Source organism: Podarcis cretensis (assembly GCF_951804945.1).
Source record: "Podarcis cretensis genome assembly, chromosome: 1".
NCBI lineage: Eukaryota > Metazoa > Chordata > Lepidosauria > Squamata > Lacertidae > Podarcis > Podarcis cretensis.
Genome location: NC_137170.1, coordinates 90990406 through 91017223, shown reverse-complemented (window position 1 = coordinate 91017223; position 26818 = coordinate 90990406). Strand labels below are relative to the sequence as shown.

The window sequence follows — 26818 nt, the reverse complement described above, 5'->3', positions numbered from 1 at the left end:
AACACAAAAATAGCATGTGTTGGTCCATCTCCATTCTTTACTTATCATAAAGCCAAATAACTATTTGCAAGTGATAGCTGTCCTCGGTGTTGTTGGTCTGCAGATAATCTGGAAGGTGGCATATGGAAAAGGATGACATTCTCGCCAACCATGATTTCTTTGTCATGGCGCTTCTGCTAAAAGAAAACCTTTCACTGAAAACAGAACTTATTCCTTGACAGTTACTCTTCAGTTTCAGAATCCTTTTTTTCATTAATGGCACAGCTTCTACAATCTTGCTACTACCATGGATTTCATGAGCATCTCATTGTTTGATCCCCAAAGGATAGATCTTTTTGTGAGACACCTTCATCCACTTCCCTCGCCTGAAAGTCCAAGAGCTATGGAGATAGAGAAGAGGAAGGTGGAAGAGGTGGAAGTAGGTGCTCTCATAGCCCTGACAGAGCATTTTTTCCTTGCCAGGAAGGTATACGGGCAGGTGCACCAACTCGGGCAAGGACCTAGGGGAAGGACCACCTGAAAAAATTCAGTGAAGGGTCTGGGCCCACTCAAAGTTCTGTGGCAGCTGTGCACGCATGCTGTGGGGTGTGCTTCCATCATCTGTGCAAGCTACAGGGTATATGCACGACATCCCAGCATGCCCTGCAGCATGTGCGAGTAACATCAGCATGTCCTGAAGCATGTGCAAATGGCACAAGCACACCATGGGACGTGATGACATCATGTGTACTTGGTGGAAAGCATGCACACACAGCATGCTGACATCAAGTAGCCCTGGAGGGGAAGGGAGGCAGCACACATGTGTCTGGCAATCCTTGGTGGGAAATGATGTGAATGAATAGCACCAACAGGGACGTTTTCTAATTGTAACTGCCATGCAGGGCCCTCAATCTGCATTCTGACCACAGTGTGTATGAAAGTCCATAGCCTCAATCCAAAGAAAGGTCCTGTGTGGCACTTCTTAAAAGTTCTCTTAGGCACCCCCTAAGAAAGGCAGGAGGCCTCTGAATACCAGTTGCTGTGAATCACAAGTTAGGAAAATGCTGCTGCATTCAGGTCTTGCTTGTGGGCTTCCCATCTGATTGCCCACAGGATGCTGGACCATATGGGGCTTGGGGCTGATCCATAGGGGCTCTTCTTGTGTACTCATTCAGAGAGTATGGGTGATATCTCTGCATGTTGTGCTCCTGCTATCTTAAGATATCAATTATGTTCTGCATATTTCTGGTTCTCTCCTGCAATTCCCCACTTCAGTAGTTTTCAAGCTCCAAAATTCTGGAATTATTCAGCACTTTATAAGGCATCCTTTCCAAACATGATAAGATATAATGGCAGATGAGTATCCCTAGAAGACAGTTTGCCCATGTGCACCCCACTTTCCAGAGCAGTGTAATAATACTAATACTAATACTACTACTACTACTACTACTAATAATAATAATAATTTATTTGTACCCTGCCCATCTGGCTGGGTTTCCTCAGCAACTCTGGGTGGCTCACAACAGCAATAATAATAATAATAATAATAATAATAATAATAATAATAATAATTTGATAAAACATCAAACATTAAAAGCTTCCCTATATAGGGCTGCCTTCAGTTGTCTACTAAAAGTCAGATAGTTGTTTATTTCCTTGAAATCTGATGGGAGGGCATTCCACAGGGCGGGCGCCACTACAGAGAAGGCCCTCTGCCTGGTCTATGAGAAGTCTATGAGCAATGGTCAAGGTTTCAAATTCCTTTACTCATTGGGGGTTGAAGGTGCTAACTAATAAACAGAATATTAGTTCTATTTAGAAATATACAAGCAAGGCATATTGGAAACAGACACTCCTACAGCAGGCAGGCAATATGCTCACCTTAGAAAGAGCCCCTGCAATCCCATGTTATTTGAAGTGGTTAGCTCTGTGGAGTGTCACCTTTCCTAAAGTACAGTAAATAAGTATTGAATTCCAAAAGCAAAAAAGGGCTTCCCAACAATCCAGAAAAAACAACTCTGTGGTTGTGAACAACACATTTGTTGCCCATTCATAGTGATCAAGGTGGCCAAACACATCACCACCATGAATTGTAGTTTCACTGCCTCCAGAAATCTTGCCTAGACAATAGTTCTGTAAAATGAATTGCTTTCTTGAACATTTCTGCCCATAAATCTGAGGTTTTATCACATTAACAAGAGAACATGGGAAGTCTATGGAGTTCATTTATCCATAAATAACATGATCCATAAAGCCTAATTTCCCTTACTATGACAAGAGTGATTGTTAATAAACACTTGTGATCTGATCTGTGCTTTCAGGGATATTTATGCAGATGCTCAGTATGTTGCAAAAAATCTGGTTAGGTTCATTGCAATGTTCATGAATAATACATAGGTTCAGCGAGTGAGATTTTTTTTAAAAGCCAGTCAGGAGGAAAATGCCCTGGTCTGGGATGGAACAGTGAGGAAGGCAAAGGGGGAAAGGCTGCCTTAATCCCGATGTGCTTTGTCTTTCAAAGGGGGACCCTGAACAACAATACCTGTCCATGACATCTATTGCTATTTGTGGCTGTCAATCCCAGGAGATTGATGATACTGGACGTGGCTGGTGATTTCATCTTCACTCTTCATCGTTCCATTCAACAAAGCTCTTTGAATTGGACAAACCTGGCAGCTAATCATTGAAAGTCCCTTGGAGCATCAATACTGCCCTGTCATTTGTATTGATGGCAAGTGTTTCTGCTTCAAAGTGAAATCAAAGAGGGACAAGGCAAACTGGAGACTTTGGAATGATAAACCTGAGTTAGATTTAAAAAAAAAATACGAGGTTGAAGAGCCAGGCCTCAACTACCTTGCTTCCACTTTCTCTCCCTCTCCCTCATCCCCTTCTCTCCCTCTCCCTCTCCTTACTCCTTCTACCTGATGGCTGCATATGAGATGAGTCTGTTTTCCCAGGACCGAATGTACCTTGAAGCCATATTGTTGCATGTTGATTTCATTCAAGCAATCCATCTAACATCAAGGCTATCAATGGCTATTAGCAAGGATGGACAAAATGGCTATACTCTGCCTCCATGGTCAGAGGCGATATGTTTCTGAATGCCAGTTACTTGAAACCACAGGAGGGGAAAGTTGTTTTGCTCAGGTCCTGCTTGCTGGCTTTCTATGGGCATCTGGTTGTCAACTTTGAGAACAGGATGCTAAACTAGATGGGCCATTAGCCAGATCCTCCAAGGCTTTTTGTACATTCTTATGCAGTTTGGCACTGAATGGTTGTGTGTCAAAGTCTTCAGTGACTTGGCATGTGAATTTGGAGGTGGTATATGAAGGAAGAGAGGTCATGTTGTTGTTGTTGTTTAGTCATTTAGTCATGTCCGACTCTTCATGACCCCATGGACCAGAGCACGCCAAGCACTCCTGTCTTCCACTGCCTCCCGCAGTTTGGTCAAAGTTGTCTTTGTCCATGGAGTTTTCTTGGCAGGGATACTGGAGTGGCTTGCCGGTTCCTCCTCCAGGTGGATCACATTTGGTCCAAACTCTCCATTATGACCTGTCCATCTTGAGTGCCCTGCTTGGCATAGTTCATAGCTTCTCTGTGTTATTCAAGCCCCTTTGCCACGGCAAGGCAGTGATCCATGAAGGGGAGAGAGGTCATAGGTGAGGGTAATTGGCACGGCAGACAGCGAGGAGCCATTTAAAAGAGAAAGAAACTTTGGATACTTGAGAGTGGTGGAGAAGGATGACCAAAGGTCATGAACAGAGCTGGGGGTGTAAGAAGGCATCATTTTCCATTGTACACTATTTTCATCGCTTGCAGCACTGTCTTCTTTCCACTGCAGTTTGTGTTATACTAAAAAAACTATGTTACTCATTGAACTGTCTGTTGGGGGCAAATTACATAATTTATGTAATTAATTTCTTAAATTATACATATGACATTGTCATTGTGTTATTCCAATGCAAGGGAAACACAACACAAAGGGCAAGGGGGGGACACACAATCAATTACAAATCATTTGAGGACTGGAAGCAGCAACAACAGAAAATAACAAACATATTCACTGGATTGATTTCCATTCCGACATTGGATAAATAAGCAAACATTGGCCATTTCATATTCTGGTTTGTCAGAATTCTTTGACATCCCTAATGACAGCTGAGAGATAAGTAGGGAGACACAGGCATGGAGAGATTTGAAGGGAATCAAGTCCTCCTCATCCCTCCAGGATCCTGAAATGCCATGGAAGTCATTGTAAGAAATGAAGGAGGGGAATCGCGTGGTCTGAACAATGAGAGAAGCAAGCAAAGAACTTGTGGACCTACCTGTTTCCAAGGAAAAGTTATCCACAAAATGCAACATATTGCTCAGGGTAAACATCCATGATACTGTATAAATGCTCCTTTTATTTGTATTTATTCTATCTCTCCTTTTGGTCTTTTTCTGCTTTGTTTTATAAGCACTCAGCGTATTGCACTGTGTTATAGCACACTATCATTTTTAAACCATTAAATGTTAACTTCATTTTCTTGTATGAATTATGCTCCCCTCTTTTAGGTTTGTAATGAAAAATAAGTACAGGTTATGCAAGCAATAACCTCCGTGTAAGCAGCAGCTATCTTTTTTAAACGGTTTATTATGCCACAGTCTGGTACTCCATTAAATATAGATTACAGACTGTTGAATAAATGAATATCAACGAAGCAGCCCCAGCCTTCTGTACATATCAATGCAAATAATGAATCATGGCATCTCATGAAAATGTATAACAGAGGAGAGCAGGTCAAGAAGTAATTACACATTTGTCTAATCTCATGCTTCTTGCACTCAAAGCAGGCTGAAAATGCATCACTGGTGAGAAAAAGAAGCAAGAAAGCAAAGGTGCTGCTGACCTCTCTTTGCGGGGAGGAAAGGACTAAAAAAAATGAGCTAGTTCTGCTCATATATTTTTGGTGGGGTGTTGTTGTTTTTTGTAAACTCACATATTTATTTTAGTCACTACAGAAGCAGTTTGCAAGCTGATAGCTCTAGGGATGTGCCATGGGTTCATGTGGACCATGGGTGATAGATATCGAAGGCCGGGTTGAGATTTGAAATGGGATGTTTATAAAGTCAAAATTGTCTACTCTTTGGCATCAGAAGAACCTCTCAGGAGTCACTAGAAGTTTTTAAAAGCATGTTCTCCCGGAAATGCTCTTTCTGAGGGAGCTACACTGGGCACAACCACAATGTTTTCATAGACTAAAATACCAGCAAGCATATTACAGAATCTGAGTTGGAAGGGAGCACAAAGGCATTTTGGTTAGGTGGCCTTCCAGATTCTGCTTACAAAGCTCTTAGGAAGGAAAGTTTATCACCTTCCATAGTAGCCCGCTTCACAGCTCCCTTAATGTTTAGCAGAAATCCGTTTTATCTTATTTGCAGACATTGGTTTGGCTTCCATCAGTCTATGTGACAGCCCATCAAATATTTGAAGATGGTATTCAATGGCCTGATGGTGATGGTGATGGTGATGGTGATGATTAGGAGAAGGATTTCCCCAACCTCTAATGTCCCAGGGTGGGTTACAACAATTTTAAAATACAGTTTAAGAACTTACAATTGAAAAACACAATTACAAAGAATAGGATGGGTCCTGAAAGTGGGGTGTCAAAGGCCAGGGTAAAAAGGTCTGTCTCTAGCCTTCACCAAAAACTGTATAATAACATTTCCATATGCACATTTGTGGGGAGGGAGTTTCACGACAGAGAATGTCCTCTCCTGGGCCACTGCCACCTGAGCTTCTGAGGGCAGCAGAATAACTTAGAAGTTAGAAGTCTCTTCTGCCAATCTTAGCACTGGAGAAAGTCTGTAGGGAAGGAAATGGTTTTTCAGATATTTGGGACCTAAGCATTTTAGGGCATTAAACACAAATGTGAGCATATTGAATCGGGCCCAGAAATGAACTGGCAACAAATGAAGTTTTTTTAAAAAAACAAAAAACAGTTGATATATGTGATAGAGTCCCAGCCAGTAATCTAGCTGATTCATTTTTAACCAGATGAAGTTTCTGAGTCTTCTTCAAGGGCAGCTTCATGCAGAGCACATTGCAGCAATCCAGTCTGAAAGTTACCAGAGCATGGAACATAGTGGCTAAGTCATTTGGGTGCAAACAGTGAGTAGCTGGCAAACCAGCTGGAGATGAAAAAGGCACTCCTAGCCACCAAGCTTCACATGCAACCATAGCTTAGTGCAACCACCTGGCTCCTCCTTGCTTGTTCTGTTGCTGCACTGTGCTAAGCCAAGCTATGGTGTGGCTTACCATGTTACCGGAACTTGGGCTCTTGGTTTAACTTCCTGGACTAACCGCAAACTGCAAACCATAGGATTATTTGTTGCTAGTTAAATTTATTACACCCCCTTTCACCAGCATTTCCCAGGGCAGATAACAATTTAAAATTCAGATTTAAAATTGGTTAAAACATATTGAAACAAATGTTGGCCACAGTTCGTGGCTAGTCTGGAAAGAGCTAAACCATGTGCCTGGGGTCAGATGGCATGGACTATATTTGCATCATCCCTGAGCATTTTTCAAGCTGGTTGGAACTGATGGGAGTTGGATTCCCGTGACATCTGGGCCAGAGGTTAGCAACCCCTGCTGCACTAGATAGATACACAGTGGTCTGGCTTTGTATATATGCTTACATTAATAAAAATATGATTTCATTAGTATATAAAAAAGTGATTTGTGATCATGTTGACAGAAGGTAATTGTGATTTTTGAAAGCAGCTGAGATAGCAGTAAAAGTAACCCATAAAAACTAAAATATAAATTAAGTTTTCTTCTCCATCTGCTACTGGACTACTGTACAGAGGTCCAGTAAAGATACACATTTGCTTAGCTGTGACTCTGCAAAAAATCACAGTAACATTAGGTATAAAAATACTTAATGTGCTCATTTCACTGGGTAGCTTATATGACTGGTTCTTCTATTTAAAATTCAGCTGTTGAATTATCTCAAAACGCAGCATGCAGCAAATCTTGGATGAGGTAAATAAGAAAATGCTGAAAGTAATGACTAAATCGATAGGGCCTGTGCCCTGAAGTATGTTTAGAGTGTCTTATGTGAAATATCAATAGTTATTTATAAAGTGCAATGACTTATTTAACTTTCAAAGAGTAGCCAGAAGATGCAGGGTGTGGGGGGAGAGAATTGAATTTCATACGGAGGCATATACTTGCCCATCGAAACTGTTCTGTAACAAGCACATGTTATTTGGGTTCAATGAAACTGGTGAACTATTTCAGATGATGTCCCTGTTTCAACAATAAAGCTGTAAGGGGACCAAGTACAAGACAATTTTATATGAGCAGCAATTGGTTTCTTGCTTGTCTGAACTCAGTTGGAGGCACATGCTGTCATATGCTCTAATAGTGAACTCAGAGGGTGGGTGCTGAGAGAAGCAGAGCCCAAAGGGAAACGCTGAGAAACAAGAGGGAGGTAATAGCATACGGAAACCTGAGTTATGCAGAAGTACAAGCAATCTTAAGTGGGTGAGGGGACCTAAGGGGATGAACTTCCTCCAAAACAGTCCACTGAGGACTGAGCAGTAGCTATGGGATATTAAATATCAGTGGGGAAAGTGAAAACCAGAGGCTGGAATGCCTTCCTTATGTTCCTACAGTTTATACTATCTGCAGGAGGGTCTTCCTGGCTGGCAGAAACCCTGTTTACACTTACTAGAAGTTGATGATACATTGCAGCATTTACTGACAGGTCCCACCCATGTTGTCATAAGCTGAAAAAGGATGCAAAGGTCTAATCATTAATTCTGGGTTGCATCCAAAGTAGTACTAACATGAACATTCCACCACCATGAGCATTTCTTCTTATTCAATGGAACATTTCCCCCCTCTTCTCCCATCGCGCACACCCCAAATGCTCTAGGGGTTCCAGAGCAGATTTGGCAATGATGTAGGACTCACTTGAGGGGGAGAGAAGGAATGGATTGGGTACCACCTTCTGCCTCTATCCTCCATGCTCTTCTCAGTGAAACGTCCTGTGTTCTTAGGAGCACTGAGTGTTTTCTTCATCAGAGGCATTCTGGATTTAGGGAGTCAGCTTTAGGGGGAAGGGGCTTCGTGTCCATCACACAGCAATGTTCTACCATGCAAAGTGCATATTGTGGTGGGGCATAGCCACCCTCACATCACAGGCATCACATAGCTGGAAGGGTAGGACAGTGCCAATGACAAGCCTGCACAGACAAACTAGTGGAGCCAGTCCAGTGCTCCTGCCAGTACATCTGTAAAGTCATGACCTCACTGCTGCTCTGCCTCCACCCAGGCCTGTCCTGTTCAAATAAGCTGAAAAGATGCTGCTGATGAGAGGAGAGTGGCTCTGTTCTACTGCACTGGCAACTACTGAAAAGAAAATTTTGAGTGAAAACCACAGAGCTTTTTCCATTTGTACATTAGCTTTTCCATATATAATGTATCCCATGCTTTTCAACACTTTCTATTAACTGTACGCTTTAAACTGCAGCCTTTAAATAGTTACAGGACCAACAGACATAAAGAATTAAGGGGGTGATTTCTCAAGTCAAATAATAAAAAGTGCAACATGCAATAACAGATCTGTGGGAGCCATTCCATAAAACCAAGTCATAACATGCCATTTCAGTTATCATTACATGATGAACTCATCTAAATTAGAACCGAAGAGAGATTTCACATAGATTCAGCATTCAATGACATTTGACAATGTCATTGACAATCTGAGTTTCAAACATTTCCATATATATCTTTAAAAAGTTAATTCTGGTTCCTTACAAAATGAGACTCCACTTTAAAAAAACCTCTTAAATTATTAGAATATACAAGTGGGTTTTTTTGTAAGCAAACTTGGTATAAGCTGGAGCTGGTAAATTAATTATTGGGTGGAAGAACGGAAAACCCAATTACATCCTAAGTTATGTATGATCCAGAAAACCTATCAGACCTTTTCTTTATAACAGAGAATGCCAAGTACTTTGAAGAAATTCAGACTGTGTTCATAGAGTTTTATGATTAATCAAGAATTTAACATTTCAAAACACTGTTTCATTTATTTGTAATTTCCCCAAATAGCTCTTTTTTTCTACTGATCATTAGGGTTTCTTTTAATGGCTGTAAGGAAATTCTTTTATGTTTTCTTCTTCTTCCCTAATATGCTAAGAAAGGAAATGTGGGCATGCAAAAGAAAGGAAAGAACAGTAGGAGGAATGGGAGTTTAAAAGGTTGTATAATAATATATGAAACATCAATGTATGTAAGATGAAGGGTCCAATCCTTCCATAGTTCAGCACTATTAAGTCCCATTGATTTCAAATGGGGAAAAGTAAGCACATCATCAACTTTCCCATTAAAATCAATGGCATTTAAATGTGCTTAATTTTGGTGGATCTTGCTCAAAACCCCAGGATCCAAAGTCTCATTTGTAGTGCTCTTCTAATGTGCAGCAACTTTTTAGCTCAGTAAAACTTCCACTGCCTCTCCTCTATTTGCAAAATCCCCACATGCCTCCTAAATCTGTTCTGGGAAGCCTCTGAGGAGGGCAATAGGGGCATGCAGTGCTAGGAAAGGCAGGGGAAATTCCATTGCATTAGCAGAACTACTTTGCTGGATACTACCGAATATCTCTGTATGAGAAGTCTTGTGTGGTGCATGGAACAGCCCCATAAAATGGGATTGATGTATCACTAAGGGATGACTTCCTTCAGGTAGGTAGTTGTGTTGGTCTGATGCGGTCGAAATAAATAAATAAAAATTAAAAAATTATCCAGTAGCACCTTAGAGACCAACTAAGTTTGTTCTGCGTATAAGCTTTCGTGTGCACACTTCTTCAGATGACTTCCTGTTTGTTGGGTATGAAATATGACAACCCTAAGCATATATGAAACAGTTTGCTCATCACTAAGTGAGTACCAACTTTACAGAGAGTTATTTGGTACTCCTTTCTAAGCCATCACCTACTTCTCTTGTATCATTTTAAAACATATTTTAGCCTTTTAAAGCTTAAGGTTTGGGGGTAACTGGGAGGGAAGGAAGTGTTGATTTTTAAATGTAGACTTGAATTAACTGGCCTTATGTTAGGTTGTAGGTCTGCAGTAAAAATACACATGCAAAAAAAGCTATATCTTCCAAAGCAGCAAGAAGAGCTGCATTTTGATGTGTACCTAATTTGCTATGCTTATTTTAATGCTCCAGGATGCTCCTGTTAAATATTTCAATATATTCCATTCAAATTTAATTCATTACGCACGTATTCGTTACATAACATAGAAGTAATTATACTAAAAGAACAATTATATGATTTCTACATTTTGATTATAAAAATGCCGAGGGATGATCTAATTTTATTATTCTGTTGATCCATATGTGAAAAGGAAGCAATTTTCTAGACAGAGCTAAATGGCATTCTTCCAGTGATATTGCAGAGAAGAATGCTAGCAATGGGTTAGAAATACAAATATAAGAATTAAGCTCCAAAGAAGCAGGCACAGATTGGGCATTAGGGGTCCACAAACTGTGTGCTTGACATTGACCCCGCCTTCCCTAAGGGAGAAGATGTGGTCTTGATTGTCTTGTCATCCCAGGCTTTAAAGGCCCTCCAGTCACTTCTAAATGCAAACACAAATGTGGGGGCAAGTCCTATACTTTCCTCCCGCATGCTGAAAATGGAGGGAATTTGTCCCTGTTGTGCTGAGTCGCAGAGATGCTTTGGGATGCAGAAAGTCATCTTGTGTAAAACTCTCCAAGGAGGGTCCCCACCCTTTCTCTGACCCTGAAGCAGGGCAGAGAATCCGACCAACCTTAGGCTAATTATTGGATGCAATGCATCTTGTTTGTTCCTCTTGATTCTAAACATTTCTAAAAAAAAAATATTGAAATAGAAACATATTAAAATATTAAGGAAAAATATAACACCTCACCAGCCAGAGGATGTCACCACAAGCACTGAGAATCTGCATTGTTCCAGGATGATGGACACTGGACACTGTGAACCACCAGAAAAAGGTGTGTTTCTTGCCTTTAGGGAAGTGTCTTACTATCCACCTTCAATTCAAACAAGGTGAAAAGATGTTGTTGAGGTCATTACTACATGTTAAATGCCAGTATTTGTGATCAAAAAATGCCTTTGGGAAGGACAACTAAGAGCCCAGAAGCAGCAGGTGGAGAAGGGTTAAGACCCACCCCACTCCATTGCAAAGCACCACTTTCTGGTGCTGCTTTTGCCTGGGAACAGGGGCTCTCTTTAAACATATTCGAGTGTAATGGGAAGTTAGACTCAAATATGGTTCCCCTATTTGAACTTACAGATTTCACTGGAACATTGTCGATTTGTTTCACTTTTGAGTTTCATCATTTCATGACTTGACATTTCAGGTTAATGTTCAAACAAACAGAAAGGTTTCAAACATTTTTCAATATTTCTCTAAGCCTCAAAGCATATAAAAATGTTGACATTTCTGCATAAACCATCCATCTATTCTTCTTCTTCTTCTTTTTCTTCTTCTCCTCCTCCTCCTTTCTGTGTCTGATGACTGTGACTGATAGTTGATAAAAGGTATATCTAAAAAAATTCTTCCGCTGATGGAGAGATAAATATGATGCACCTTCCAGTCATGCTCAGATATTAATTACTTTGAGAACAGGCTGAAATAGCTCACATCTATAGGGTGCTTTGATTGTTCTATGCCCAAATTAGATGCCTTGTGGAAACTATATCATTAGAGGACTACTGAAGCCTTTCCCCTGAACAGGAATGGTATTCAAGCCATCTAATACAGTATGTTTGTACATTACAATTTAATATTTCAAAAATCTCAGTTAAGACACAGTTCCATTAAACTGAAGCCATTTTCTGGGTATATTGATTTACTTACTTAGTCACCTTGCTGCCCGCCCAACTTGTTTGTTTTCAACATTTATATACTGTCTGCTGCTTTTTGCCACACTGGATTTTTTGGCAATGCAGTAAACCCAGCCAGTTAAAACAGCATCACATTTAAACAGTAAAGCAAATAAAATGTCATAAAATCAATGTGACAATAATACTGTGGTTTCAGAACTACGTCACAATACTCTCCCATGATCTAGTGTGGACGTACTTAAGAACTTAATCACCAAGAACCTGGGTGAATGGATATGCTTTTATTAGGCAACAGGAGCTCATTGTGGAGGGAGCCATCCATGCCTCCAGGTAAATGAATTTATGTAGCTGGGGTATTACTGCTGAGAACACTCTCCCCAAATCCCTACACAATGCACAACCATTTCTGGGATCCTTCTGCCAACTTCAAGGTCTGGGCATGCTGGTAAGGGTAGAGATGCTCCAACAGATACCTAAGTCCCAAGCGTTTAAGGGCATTAGATAGTGGCTAGCTCTATTAAGCTATGACAGGCAGGTGTTGAGAGAGCAAGTAGTTGCTCACATTCCTTCAAGCATCTTGTCCACGTACTCAGACCTCATTAATAGAATCTGATCCCAAATAACAAGATTAGACAGTTACTTGGATGCCTGTACAGTGGTACTCCTCGTTACATACTTAATTCATTCCAAAGGTCCGTTCTTAACCTGAAACTGTTCTTAACCTGAAGACCACTTTAGCTATTGGGGCCTCCCACTGCTGCTGGGCCGCCACCGCACGATTTCTGTTCTCATCCTGAAGCAAAGTTCTTAACCTGAGGTACTATTTCTGGGTTAGCAGAGTCTGTAACCTGAAGCGTATGTAACCTGAAGTGTATGTAACCCGAGGTACCACTGTACTTATAGCAGTGTCAAGGTTGGAGTGGAGATGAGTAGTCTGTCCCTTAAGCTGCCTAGCAGGTATGTCACAGCAGGCTACAGATGGTTCAGGTGTTTATAGGTCAGTGAACAAGAGTTCCTTAGTCCCCCTAACCACTATGAAGAGCTCTGCTAGAGGACTATATATGGATGCAATGGTGGTAGAGAAGTAATTTTTCTTAACTGCCATCACCACCACATGTTTGGCATGACTATATTTGCTAAGTTCAATTTACATCACTTGCATCCCATCCATGGTCTGAACTGTTCTGTTGTCTGAAGCTTGCAGCACTCCAAGCTCTACAGCATCAAAGAAAGCAGCTAGGGGCAATTCAATTGATGGAACTTTCTATCTTGTCATTGTATACCAGAGCCTCAATAAGAGCACCAGCCATGCGAGAGCATCACTGAATTTTTAAGATTTCCTAAGTCTCTGGGAATGAACAATTGAGGAGGAGAAGGATATAGGAGGACTGCTATCATCAAATCAACCCTCACCAGGAAATTGCCCATCCATGACAAAGATATAAGAGCATCCTCAACTACAGGGCCACTCTGGCAAAAAAACAGGGTATGACTTATAATATGTCTTGGCCCAAATATCTATTGAGACGGTCTTTTGGGTTGCCATGGAGACCATGAAACACTGATCTGACCCTGATAAGACTGTTTTTATGTAGCTATTGAAGTCCTCAAATGCAATTGTCAGCGGGTGTTCCAACCTCAGGATGGTGGGTGAACTTTTCATGCCACACGTCAGCCCCTCTCACACCACATGAGTGACTCAGGAACAACTAAACCAGAAAAAGAGGATTAGTTTGGACTTCAGTCCATTTTCCCCCATGCCAGGTTCAGCCACCCCATCCCTTATAATGGCCAGCAGCCTTTTATTCATTACCTTCAATGAGGCGACAGCAGGGACTAAAGTTACAATACCTACTCAGAATTCATTTGAACTTGACTGACCTTCCTTTTTTGTCATTGTCCTCCAAATCTTCAGTCTGCTTTGACAAAAAGCAGTGTGGGTGCCTGTCGTTCAGGTGATCTTGCTGAAAGCCAACAAACGGCAAAGGCCTTTTCAGGCAGGTATCAGATTATCCTTTACAATCCACAACATCCCAGGGTCTGCTGGCTTTTCATAGGAAAAGCCAAGCATTCTCTTCCCTATCCCCACCACTCATTGGATGGGCAAATACATTTTTTAAAAGATATATATAGATTTCAAGAGATGAGTATCAGGCTCTCCACACAACTGGTTCTAAAAAGCAATAAGAGAAAATAGAATTTATTTGCCAGGCTAGTTCTTAAATCTGGAAGGAGTTGGTGTGCTACCCCTCCATTAAATCTATTACTGTCCCTTCCCCATGCTGTTTAATTCTAATACAGATGTTGCTCACAAGGCACAGCTGGCAGTCATGCCCTTTCAAGTTTTTAATCAAGGAGGATTTGCCAATACTCGACAAGCCTGGACAAAGCAAATCTGATAATGACTTCTCACTCTCCAGCAGGATTGAAGTGACAGCAGCACCCTATGATGCCTTTCAATTCCTGCCTGTTTCTTTTGCAGGCTACTGTCCAAAGAACTGTCTGTACGGATTGACAAAGGAGATCACTGGGCAGGACCAAACCATGGCATCTTGGTGTCTGAGACGGCATATACAAATTGTGCTCCCTTGTGGCACATGTGCACATACATACCAATAAGTTATATAATGGACAATTTGCAGATCTTGAGTGCCATCCAAAATCTGTTAGCTGAAGTGCTCGTGCTATTCTGTTGCACTGTCAAACACAGAGCTATTGTTTCTTGGGCAAAAAGGCTCCCTTCTGCAATAGCTTGTACAACAGTTTGGTGAAATCCTGGTTGGTTATCTTGGGCTTACTTCAGTAATGTCAGTAGGAAGATGAAGTCTGGCTGCAATAATCTAGAAGTTGAGTCTAAAGGTTCTCTGCAGATGCTTAGAAACCATCTTCAAGTGGGCAGATTGGCTCATGATTATGGTTTTTCTTGGGTTTCTTTTCTTTATTGCTCCATGAGCAGTTGTGAAAATGGTTGCCAATAATAGCAAGTAACCCAAGAGTTCTGATAGTAGACGAATAAATGGGAAAATATCTTCTCATATCATTCCTGGCCTGCAGAATGTTGATGCTATTGTTGTCCTGTGCTTCCTCCAATGAGCTCAGGGTGGTTTGTGTCACCCGCCTCCATTTCATCATCACAGCAACAATGAGATACACCATGCTGAGAAATAGTAACTGGCACAAGGTCACCCAGTACACTCATGGATGAGTGGGGATTTGAACCAGGTCTCCCTTTATATGTTCAAAGCAAACAGTTCTCATCTATGGAGATCATTCAACTCTCAGAGGAAGGCAGGAATTGTTATTTATGAGAAAGCAAATAAAAACAGATTTAATTGAATTGGACCTTGAATAATCATTTTTGTGAGCAGGAAAAACAATTTAGGATATATTAGTGGCATTCTAAACTGCAGCCTCAGGAAGCATTGCTTCTTTTTCTGCAAATATATTCCATAATGGTAAATGCTGCGGTCATGACAAATGCACCTAAACTGGGTAAGCCACATTGGCCCAGCAATCTAGTGATGGAGAGAAATCCTTTCCACACAGCCAATGAACCTTCTAGTTCATAAAGAGATCAACTACAGCTAGATTCATTCCTGTGGCTCATGAATCTTCTGGATTCTTGTAACTTCACTATATTAATTAAATATCAGTGGTACCCAAAGTGAAGGTGTTCAACATAACTGTTTTAATAGCATTTTCTGCAGAAGGAGTACCATTAATCTTTCTGAATCTATGAGACCATATTTTTCTGACATGTGTTACACAAAGCAAAGCTGCAACTCTACTTGAGTGAAAACCCACTAGCAAGGCTTAAAGATGATCAATTGGATAAAATGTTTTGCATTTCTCATTCCTCCCTGTCTTGTCAATAAATACTGGTTTTAATGCACTTAATTCGCTCCCACTTTTCCTCCTTATCCATCACTATGCTGAAAAGCAGCATGCTGGAAAGTAAAGTCTAGTGACTGATGAGAGAGGGGGTTCTTTTTAGGGCAGCTGCTAAGGAGAAGCACTGGGATTTGCTCCCCAAATCAATGCTACTCCCTTCTTTAAACTTCCTATAGGAAAGAGAAAAGGGAAGGGCCCTATGCTTTTTGTGGGGCTTGTAGAGGCACTTTAATGAGCCTGTTTTGGAAAGGAATTACAATCCATTGGATTTTTGCTTGAAAACTTTTTCTTTCTATTTTAAAGTTGCATACAACCAAATGACTTATCAAAAAATGTTTCGTGCAGTCACATTCTCTCTGAATTGAAGTCCTTTCCAACTTCTGGTGATTTATTCTATTTTCATCACTTGGAGCCTCTAGCTTTTTGCTTCCACTTTAATTAAGCAAATGGCTATAGATCTGAACTATATTTAATCAAATGGCATAAAAGGTGGAGGAGTATTTCTGACATTCTTTTATACACCCACTTTCAAATGCCTCTTCCAATTACTTCTTTCGGCTTCAATATTTTGACAGAGGCAATGCAGTTTCATTCTTTTTCAATAATTTTCAACATTTTTTACTGGAAGCATATTAAGTGTCTTAAACTGAATTCTAGAATGTTTCCTACCCGCCCCTCAAAAAAAATATTTAATTAGATAAAATGCAGAGGAATCATTAAATCACGCCCTGAGTTCTGACTGAACATTTGTCATTGCTGTCATTAGAGGGGAAAATCTCTTTTTCTTGTAAGCAGTTGTGACTCTGTTTTCAGAGGCTTGTATTTATGATTTGTATTCTTTTAAAATCTCTGGAGGTTTGCTAAAGAATCACAGCAATACTGCAAGAAAAAAGCAATGGATACCTCAGACTCACGGCACAACATGGCTTTGTAGATGATGGTGGAGGACCCCTGAATTATGCCACCTTGAGGTCAGATGAGGAACTGCTGATGTCTCAGCTGGAAGATTCCAGACAGCAACTTATCTGACAACAGGTTCAAAAAGGCAACAGCTAACTGAGGAAGATATTCGTTTATGCAACCTCTACTGCGAGAATGCTGATAGCCAAATGGTGGAAGAGAGATAAAATACCAACTAAAATGGAGTGGCAAGCGAAATTATTTGAATATGTAGAATTGGCAAAGATGACAGGAAAAATTAGGAACCAGACAAACCAAAAGTTTTACAAAGAATCGGATATATACAGATTGTACTTAAGAGAACATTGTCAGTGGAGAAAGTAGTCTGTTTGTAATATTTTTATGTTTCAGTGTTGTCTTTCTTTCTTTTTCAAGTTATGTTTTAATTTTGTGTGTGTGTATTGTTTATAAACTAATAAAGACTGAATTGGGGTGGAAAGACCATTGTCCACATATGAAACCTTTGGCATGCTTTGATTAACTTCTGCAATGTTATATGCTACAAAGATTATAGACAATTTATGATAAGTTAACGGTCATACAATATGCAGTCAACAAGGAAACAAAGGACCCATACTGAGGAGGATGGAAGACTCAACGTATGGAATAACTTTATTTTATATGCAACATTTTCTTTGTATTTGATGGGATTTGTTTGTTTGTTTTTGTGATTAATGAATTCAATATTTAAAATCAATAAAGATTAAATTGCAAAAAGGCAGCAGCTGGTTCTGTATGGTGAAGCATTCTTATTTTCACAGTGAATATCAAGTGTGTAAAGTGCTTCATATCTCTTTGATGTTCTTCAGAACAAGCCATGTGCTAGGGCCAGTGAAAATGTTATACCACACAAAGGCCACTGAAGGAGACTTCTGTACATGATAATCCATCTGTTGGCCACAGTGAGCCAGCACATTCTTGTGCAGCTTTGCACTAGGAGAAGCTTTTATGGGGTCCTCTTCTCTGTTCTCTGTTCTATGAATTATGAATATTATCTAGTAAATTCATTGTTACAATGGTACGGAAGGAGTGGGTGTTGTAACATTACAGTAATATTTCCACTGTGAAATATCTCTGCTTAAGATAATACCTTCTCCACATAAGAAAACACAATCTGGGTTCCTCTTGCATTCCATCTGCGTGCTAATATTATACACTAGCATTATTTGAAATATTTACTGTCTATCTCTTCCTTCAGCCATCTCAATAATTCTATTTGAATCTAACCAAATCATTTCCAGTGTTTTCCAACTTGTATATCAGGGGTGGGCAGACTTCAGATTTGTGAGCTCTGCGCTGGTTTTCACTAGAACCTCAAGAACACCAATTGGAGTTGCTTCCATTGTACTTTTGATTTTATTGTTAAGAACCGAGAGTCAGAAATCCTTGCCGATCTCCTCCTGAGATCTACCAACAGGTTGAGAGGGTTTTTCCCCCACCCCCTTCTCTAAAGGACTCCATTTAAAAGAACACAAATTCTTTTTCCCCCCAAGAGATTATAGCCTTATCAGGAAACGATAATGATGAATAGTAAATATTGAATATATGAATAATAAAGTCAAATGCTGAAATTTCAATTTTTTGCCAGAGCATGACATTAAGTTTGCTGGGATTTTTTATGTTAATTTGAATGTGAAAATTCTGTAATTGAACGTAGATAAGGTCACCACCCTTTTTAATGTCTGTGGGCACATATAGATTGTTTAGGGAGTGTCATTTCTCTCTCTCCTCCCCTACAAAAAGAGAAAGAGATGCACCTCTACATCCTATTAGACAGGCCACAGTTTCTCTGTCACAGAATCTTCCACTACTACCACTATTGTAGGATTGCTGTACAACTACTTATTGGGATCCCATTTTCCATCTTGTCCCATTTTGCATTTGTAGCAAACGCTCTGAGCTTAAACTTAATGCAAACACCATCTCTTTCTACCTGCTAACCAAGCCCCAGCTCCAATTTTACTGCCTATTTCAGCTTCTTGCCAAGTTCAAGTCTCAACAGCTAATATAACAGCAGTCCCTCACCATCTGCACACCCCTCTCTCTTATGCTGTGTAATTTATTTCCTCTTTTCTCAGGAGCAGCCCTTCAAAAGAGTTCCAACTCACCCTTCTCTGAGCCTAAACCGACTTTGACTAGAACGGTCTTCCTGACTGAATTCATTATAGATGGCCTACTTTTCTAATTGAAACAACAAGATATTTTTCTCTCCCCCCTTAATTAAAATAAACTATAATTGTGAAATACAGCTGGTGGGAACTTTTAATTTTTTTGCAAATCAACATATAAAGTTCTTTTCATGGGTTTTGAATTCTTTGAAGAAAAGTAGAGTTCTGCTGAAATGGTTTTTTAAAAATGTATGAACATATATATTGCAATTCTAGGGCAGTCAACTCAGGAGTAAGTGCTAATGAGTTTAATGAGACAAGCTCTCAGACAAGTGTGTATACAGAATTACAACATTCAGCTATTATGATTGATGTAAATCTACATAAGCAGTCAATGCTTAAGTTTTTTGGTTGGTTGTTTTAAAAGAGTAGTGTCAATATATAATATTACAAGATTCACAGGCATCCTGTTGAGTAAGCTGAGAGCCCATAAGGCTGCTAACAAGACTCCATTCCAGCTAAGTGAATGCACCCCAATCTTAAATTTAAATGTTGTAAATTTATTTTATGTTGTAGACTCTTGCAGGTTACGTTGTATGATTTTAGATTAAAGTTTTCCTTTTATTCTCTGTCATCAGTTGCAAAGGCCTTTGGCTACATACAATAAAATTGACTGACTTGACTGGGACTTGGCTAGACTCATCCATTAGTATTGTGTATCAAGTCACATAAATATCTAGACAGACAGAGCTAGATAGCAGGAGAGGTCAAACTCTTCAGGACCTTGGATAGCTCCCAGATATCACTTCAACGGGGATCAGAGCACTAGTGAGCACCTCTAAATAAGATGGAATGTGCAAGCAGTTTGGAATGAGTTTGTACTTCCCCTGAAATAACTGGTACATAGTCTGGATGTTCTCCTGGATCCAATGCTCTCTGTTGGCATACAGAAGGCTTGCAAATCCAGGAGTGTTTTTAAACTAGTTCAGCCGCTGTGACTATATCTGAAGAAAGAACACCCAGTTTTAGTGATACACACCAAGGGTATAACAGACAAGACTACTGTAATACTTTCTAGTCTGTAAACATGAAATAAGCCATGTTGAGCTCAATGTGGCTAGCTCCCAGGTATAGCATTTCAGCTTAAAATGGATTTCCAGTAAATCTTTTGCATGCTGACCTGGGAGTAAGTCTCATTATGTGCAATGGAGCTAACTCCAAGATTAGTGTGCATAGGATTCCACTATAAATCTCCCACTGGAATAAATAAATCCACTTAGGTTTAGATGGATCATGATTGCGTGCTGAGGTCCCCAAAACACCCCTACCCCAATAACTCACACATCACTCATAAATTTTTGTTTAAGGTTTTTGGCATAATTTTGGCCACAACTTTATTAAAATACAAATTGTGAGTGGTTGCTTAGGCATTGGTTATGACTAGCTGCCCCCCCCCCCACCTTGGGGGACAGCACTGACTCCTGGATTCTAGCGAGAGCCAGTGTGGAGGAACAAGATCAGGGATAACTGGAGCTGCGACACAGACCCTCAGCTTCTCCCCGCATGCTCCCAGGGGCTTACACGGCCCAGACCCGATTCCAGGGGTTTGGACGAAAGGATGGTAAGCCCCTGAATTCCTTTAATGGAATTCCCGTGCAGCAGCAGCATTGGAGGGGCAGGCACAGCCAATCCATACCCCTCCACCAACTAATTTAAACCAATGCCTAACCGCCAACCTTACAAGTTGTGACGATTTGCTACGCAGTAGGCAAAAACCAATTGGCACACACTAATCAGCCAAAAGGAAAAATTCCTATCAGGCCCCTGCACCAATGCGGACGACCCCATGACAGGCATAGCAAGGTCAAAGCACAAGCCCAATCAAGGGAGGGCGGGCCCACAGCAAAAGAGAAAGGAACATGCTGTGAGCCTTGTTTAAATAACCACTGGTCCCACCCCTAAATTGGCAACATCAAATTTACCCCAGTAACACCAACCACCAATCCGATCCAAGCCCCTTGAATCTATCCTGCCTGGCAACCATGGGGTGCTTTGCTCGGCCCCATCCGCAACATGTGCTCTCCTTTAATGAGAACACGCTTTGTCAAAATAAATACATATACTTAGACTGGAGTGATCAAAATAAATACATATACACAGTCTCCTCCCATTGCACACATAGTCAAGAACTCCTGTAAATATAAGGCAGAAAGGTTCAACAGTGTTCAATTATAGCCCCTGAACTTGCTAATCAGTGTCAAATCAAGACTATAACCTTGTCAAGGGTTAAAACCTATCTGTGAGCAGGAGGAATGGGAATGAGTATGCTAAACTCTGTCCCCTGTCGCTGTGCCTGTCACATTCCAATTTATGAAGGTCTGAAGTGGAGGCTTCCAGTGCAATTTAGAATGCTGCATAACCATGGTTATAAATTGCACAGGGAGCCGCCATTCAGACCTATGCCCTTTATGAGCTGGAGGGTGATGGCAATGGCAACAAGGGGCAGAGTGTAATATGTTCACTGCCCTGCTGTCCCTACTCTCATGTGGGTTTCACACATGAACAAAGCACCCAAATAGGGCTTCTCTGCCCCATTCAGCCAAAATTTATCAAGAAATGAATTGAATGGCATGTGCTGTAAGCTGCCTAATTAGAAATGGCTGAAATACTGTTTAAATACTTCCATTTGGAGTGAAATGATCACCTCTGGAGAACCATGTTTAAAAAATCTTAGGCAAGGGTGAATTGCATGGCAAAGCGTTGCCCCTACCCTTCAGTCATCCCCAATACCAAGATTAAGAGACATGACAACCAATATTTATGTGAAATCAGGCCACAACTGTATTGACAACAAATGTAAGATTTAGACATTAGGTAGACACTACCCCTTCTAGACCGCCTAGCAGGAGAACTTGCATTCCGGGGCCAGATTGACTTCCCTGAGTAAAAGTCCCAATCCTGCACCCCGGACACAAAGAGATTTGCTGGTGCTGAAATCAGTAGGTTGAGGAAAGACGGATTGTGTCATTTGTTCTTGAGTGTGGTTCTGTGGGTTAATGTATTAATGTTCAGTATTTGTATGTGTGCAAAAAGTTTGTTGTTGAATTGGCTTCAGCTAAGTAGACAAATTGATATTAATGAACCCGAGTCACGACTATGAACTTCACCTGATCTTCTGTGAGTAAAACTAGCACTGAATACCACCCAGTATTTACAAACCACTAAATAATTAAGGTTCTCTGGGTGGTCTACTGTAAAAATTGTAATCATGCAAAACCTGTTGCAGCAGAAAATAATAAAAATGCTTCAAAAAGATAGACTTTGCAAGAGGTTGGTTATCTTGATTAAGAGTTTAGAATTTAGAATTTAGAAGCATATAGTGATATGGATAGGATCTGTTGTGTGGTTTGGACACGTGTGTAATGTCTAATACAGCCAGCTAAATTCACATTGAAGACTGCTGAACTTAGACATTGCCATGTGGCCTCCCTTGAGAGTTAAGATTTTGGGTTTTGTTTTTTACATTTGTTTGCTTTTTATTCTTATTTATAATTCTTATGTATATTTTATGTTCATATGTTTCTATTTAGCTACAACCTGTATTGAGTTGCCTTATTAATAGATTTGAATATAAATATTTGACATTTAGAAGTATATGTCCAATTAAATACTGAGTTTCCCTCAACCTGAAGAGAACAAGGATTGGGGCTGAAAACCCAAGGAAAAGTGTGGAAGCCGGAAGGCAAATTTTTAAGCGACTCCTGATATTGTGTCATTTGCAGAAACAGAATGGACATTGTTGTGTCTCTGTGAAAACCATGAGTGTATTCTAGCTTTCCTCAAATTAGACAGTTTGCCACTGAGTTTGATGGGATGCAAACTTCCTCCACTGTGAGAAAGCATCAGGCATGCATTAAGATCATCCATAGCCATGAAAGCTGTTTCTAGGGCTTTGGAACTCTCTGGTCTGTCATGTCTCAGACATAGATCTAATGGACTCTCAGGGTGCTTTGTGATTGCTCTGCAGAAACAATAATGCTTGTTGCAGGCTTCCCAAATGCAAGAGGCCCATGCTTCTCAAGAGGCTTAATGAGAAATGGAAGTGAAACAGACCAAGACAGCATAGCATTTCTACAATAATAACACGAGGAAGGTGTTGCTATAAAAGGCAAGAATGTAATGTGATCCGCTTCCAAGCCTGCTATTTTAATGTTGCACTTCAATTGAGGTATCTCATATGGAATCCCGTAGGACACAGACTACATTTGCTCTCTAATAAGCAGCAAACGACCTCACCCTCCTTCCATCTGCCAGCGTACATATAGATTTTTTGCACCGTGAACTGATAATGAGCCTGTAAAATTCAATGCAACTCATAGCAAGTGGGAGCTCCACAAAGGGAATGATAACCAAGTTTACTTGGGGTTGAAGCCAAACATTTCCCAGAATGGTTCATGCTGGTTGCATCCATGCTAGCAATCACGTATTTTTAATTATCAGCTTTAAAGAAATGATGGCCCTTGTATATGTTCAGTGAAGTCACTCAAATTATTAGTGGTGAAATCTCATGCTTCCATTCTAGTTTCTAGCTGTTGTTGTTATCAACATCCCATATGATACTTTTATACCAGCCTTCAGTTCAAAATTTCCACGGTGCTTTAAAATAACTTTGGTTGAATGGTCGTCTTCCCTCCTCCTATATTGCCGTGAAGGGCAGGCTACAAGTACAAATAATTAATATAAATTTATTTGAGTTTGTGTGTTTTCAAATGTATAATCCACTCTTTCTTCCCAAATGGAGCTGGAGGTGGGTCAAAATAATATAATTACATTGACTCTAAACCATAGCTGTCAATGTTTTCCTTTTTTAAAAGGGAAATTCCCTTATTCTTAATAGGATTCCTCACAAGAAAAGGGAAAAGTTGACAGCTATGCTGTAAACTGGCAGGCACCAGGCAGGCACCTTTAATGTATTCTTTTGGGGTTACTTCTTAAAACTTTTTGTTTCAGCTAGCCTATCCAGACATGTAGGTGTCAACATGTTTTAATCTCCTTTATGGATAATGTTAGTTGTGGGCCCATGCCCCTTGTGTCCTGGAGAGGGGTGTGGCAGCAGCAAACAGGGACGAAAAATCATACAACAATGTTTTGGAACTGAAAAATGACCGCCACTTTGTCAGGAGTGCGTGCAGGAGCCGGGCCCTGTGAATGGTAGGGCCTCGCAGGATTGGGGCCTTCCTGAGTTTGGCCTGGAAAGGCAAGGCGCGGCCGCACAGGTGAGGCCTAACAGAAGACTCGTAGCACCTGGTGGCAAGGGCCAGGAGGGGCATATAAGACCAGCATTTCCCCCTGGCTCTTTGCCACAGCAACGTGCTAGCCACCTAGCTGTGCTTTGGCTTCCTGACTCCTGTTTCCCTGACCCTCGGACTCTTGGTTTCCTGATTCATGGACTCTTGGCTTCCTGACCCCTGGACTGCTGATTCCTGCTTCCTGACCTCCACCCCGGTTCCGACGTACCAAGCCAGGACTCTGACTGCCTGTAACCTGGACCGTGACACTTTATTGACTACAAATGTTGGTAGGGTATGTATGTAGGCTCAGGCATTGTGTATGTATCCTAAATTAGCCTCCTGTCCAAAGGCTGATGTTGAACAGAGTCATGCTTGGGTTAAGGTCTCCTCAAGATGTGGGTCAACTGAACTGACCCCAAGTCCACCATCTGAGAGTTTTATGGCCTGTCAGCTCTCTAGTTGTGCTGCTGGACAGAATTTTACAACCAGACCCCTTGACTGAGATATCACCATGCCCTGTTGACAGTGTTGCTGGCACCCAGCACAGCTAGCTTAAATATCCCAGTAGTGAACCAGAGTGAAGCCTTGCTTCTTCCTGTTCACCACCAAAGCCCAGCCCTGCAGAAAGGCCTTCATTGGCTGATATAAATATAAACTTTTGGTGGCCTATTCCATCGTTCCCTGCAGCTGGCTGGAGTCAAAGCAAAATAGCTGGCCACAAGGGAGGTGGGGGCAGCCCCACGCCGAGGAGTTTGCTGGGTTGCAACCGTTGCTTCCCTTTAAAAGTAAGCAGTATTTATTTTAAAATATTTTGATGGGCAATTTTAATATTTCTTGTAAACCATTTTAAGGTTTTACTACAACCAAGTGGTATATAAGTTTTGTTAAATAAGTATAAAACAATTAAAGGTATAACATATCGCAGACAAACATTAGTTTATGGCAGGGGATGTGGAACAGTTAAAATAGTAAAATACAGAATTAAAATTGATCATAGCAGAAATACATCCAAGGTTAAAAATATGGGGAAAACAAAGGAAAAGGTCTTTGTCTGGTGCCTAACAAATGTAAATGCAGGCTGGCTTCTGTAGGGAAAGAGTTCCACCAGCAGGGTACCGCAACCCAAAGGCCACCCCAGTTCTTCTCCTGCTTTCACACCTCCCACACCGTTCTCTGTTAAAATGAAATAATGAAATACATTTTGAAACGCTTTGTATTTTGAGAGAACAAATGCATCTGTAAGTGTGTATTTTGAGAGATAATACATGTGTATTTTGAGAAATGTGCTTAGAGATATGTATTTATATACATATGTGGGATCTGTCAATGCAGAAAGGGGACGGAATTACAAAACGATTGCAAAAGTTGTAGAGACCGGAAATAGACTGATTCACCCACACCTGGTATGCTTCTCAGACTATAGCTATGCCACACAATTAAATTGTTTTCCAACTATGTTAAGTAGCATAGTTTTCTGGAATAAACCTGGGAATTGGTTTGGTGAGAAGGTGGAGAATTTCTCCCTGGTGACCCCCTGGCCCTTATGGGAAAGTAGAACGTTGTCTTATACTGAGTCAGGCCATTGATCCATCTATGATGCACTGGCTGGCAGCAGCTCTCTGGGTTATCAGGCAGAGGTCTCTTCCAACCCTACCTGAAGATGCCTGGGAGATTGAACCTGGAAGGTTATGCATGCAAAACCCATACAGGTAGACAATTCCCATGGTTCCCTGGACAGAGGGACTGGCTATGAAAGCAGATTAAGTCTGCAGTATAGATATGTCCTTGCGTGTGTAGAGGGAAATGCAACAGTGAGCTCTTGGTTCCATAGCGCACACCCTTTTGTCATCTCCCCCCCCCCACTTTGCTTCAGCCTTAGGCAAAATGGAAAACAGCTCTACCCCACATTATTTGATAAACCAGCATCCTAGCATCTGTTTCTCACAGCTGTAGCACAAAGTCAAGACAGATGGCTGATATCACCCCGCTGTACCACTTTACAAGGTCAGCAAATTTGGGGCCAAACTTTCACAGCCTTATCCACCTTTGTGTTCAAGAATATATAAATCTTCAAAATGCAAATTAATAACAAGAATGAAAGAATGAATGAAAGCATTTAAATGCCTTCTCAATGTTGCTAATTGACCTTATGCTAATGCGATGTGTAGTAGAATCAACGTGCTACTACCCGAGGATAGTAATGAATGAGGAAGAGACCCACCTCTAAATCTTAATTATATTTGAAATACGTGATTAGTTTATTTCCAGTGTCCTCAAACAAACCTCTGCAGCAATGAGCTTCATCTGGAGATTTCCAAATGTGCTAGGAACTTGCTGTGCAACAGCAGTAACATTTTATGGGGTAATCTACCTTGAAACCTCCACAGAAAAGATATTCAAAGTCACATTTATTTCTGGATCCATTATTGATTGAGTAATTTTTTTCACAAGATGAAGCAAAATGAGTCTGTTTCTTTGGTGTACAGACATGGAAGAGAGTCCCTAAGAGCAGGCAGCAGAAAGGAGCCTTGCCTTACAAGCTCCCCAGCCACCCTTTGAAAGATAATATTTACATGATGCTCAAAGCATGGTAGGCTGTGGTTCTAGAATTCTGGACTGCAAGTGGGGGCAATGATCATATATTTAAATATTCCCTCAGGTAACAACTCTTTATAATGAAAACAGAATAACATTT

At 40.8% G+C, this 26818-nt stretch overlaps 1 long non-coding RNA gene across 1 annotated transcript in view; it reads left to right on the top strand.

Annotated features, from left to right (window-relative positions):
* Nucleotides 1-18972, top strand: part of LOC307212467 — a 30473-nt gene extending 11501 nt beyond the window's left edge. Inside the window, exons 2-3 of the long non-coding RNA XR_013837002.1 lie at nucleotides 4113-4351; nucleotides 18803-18972. This is a non-coding gene — a long non-coding RNA (uncharacterized lncRNA). The remainder of the gene's footprint in view (nucleotides 1-4112; nucleotides 4352-18802) is intronic.
* Nucleotides 18973-26818: the final 7846 nt, after the last annotated feature.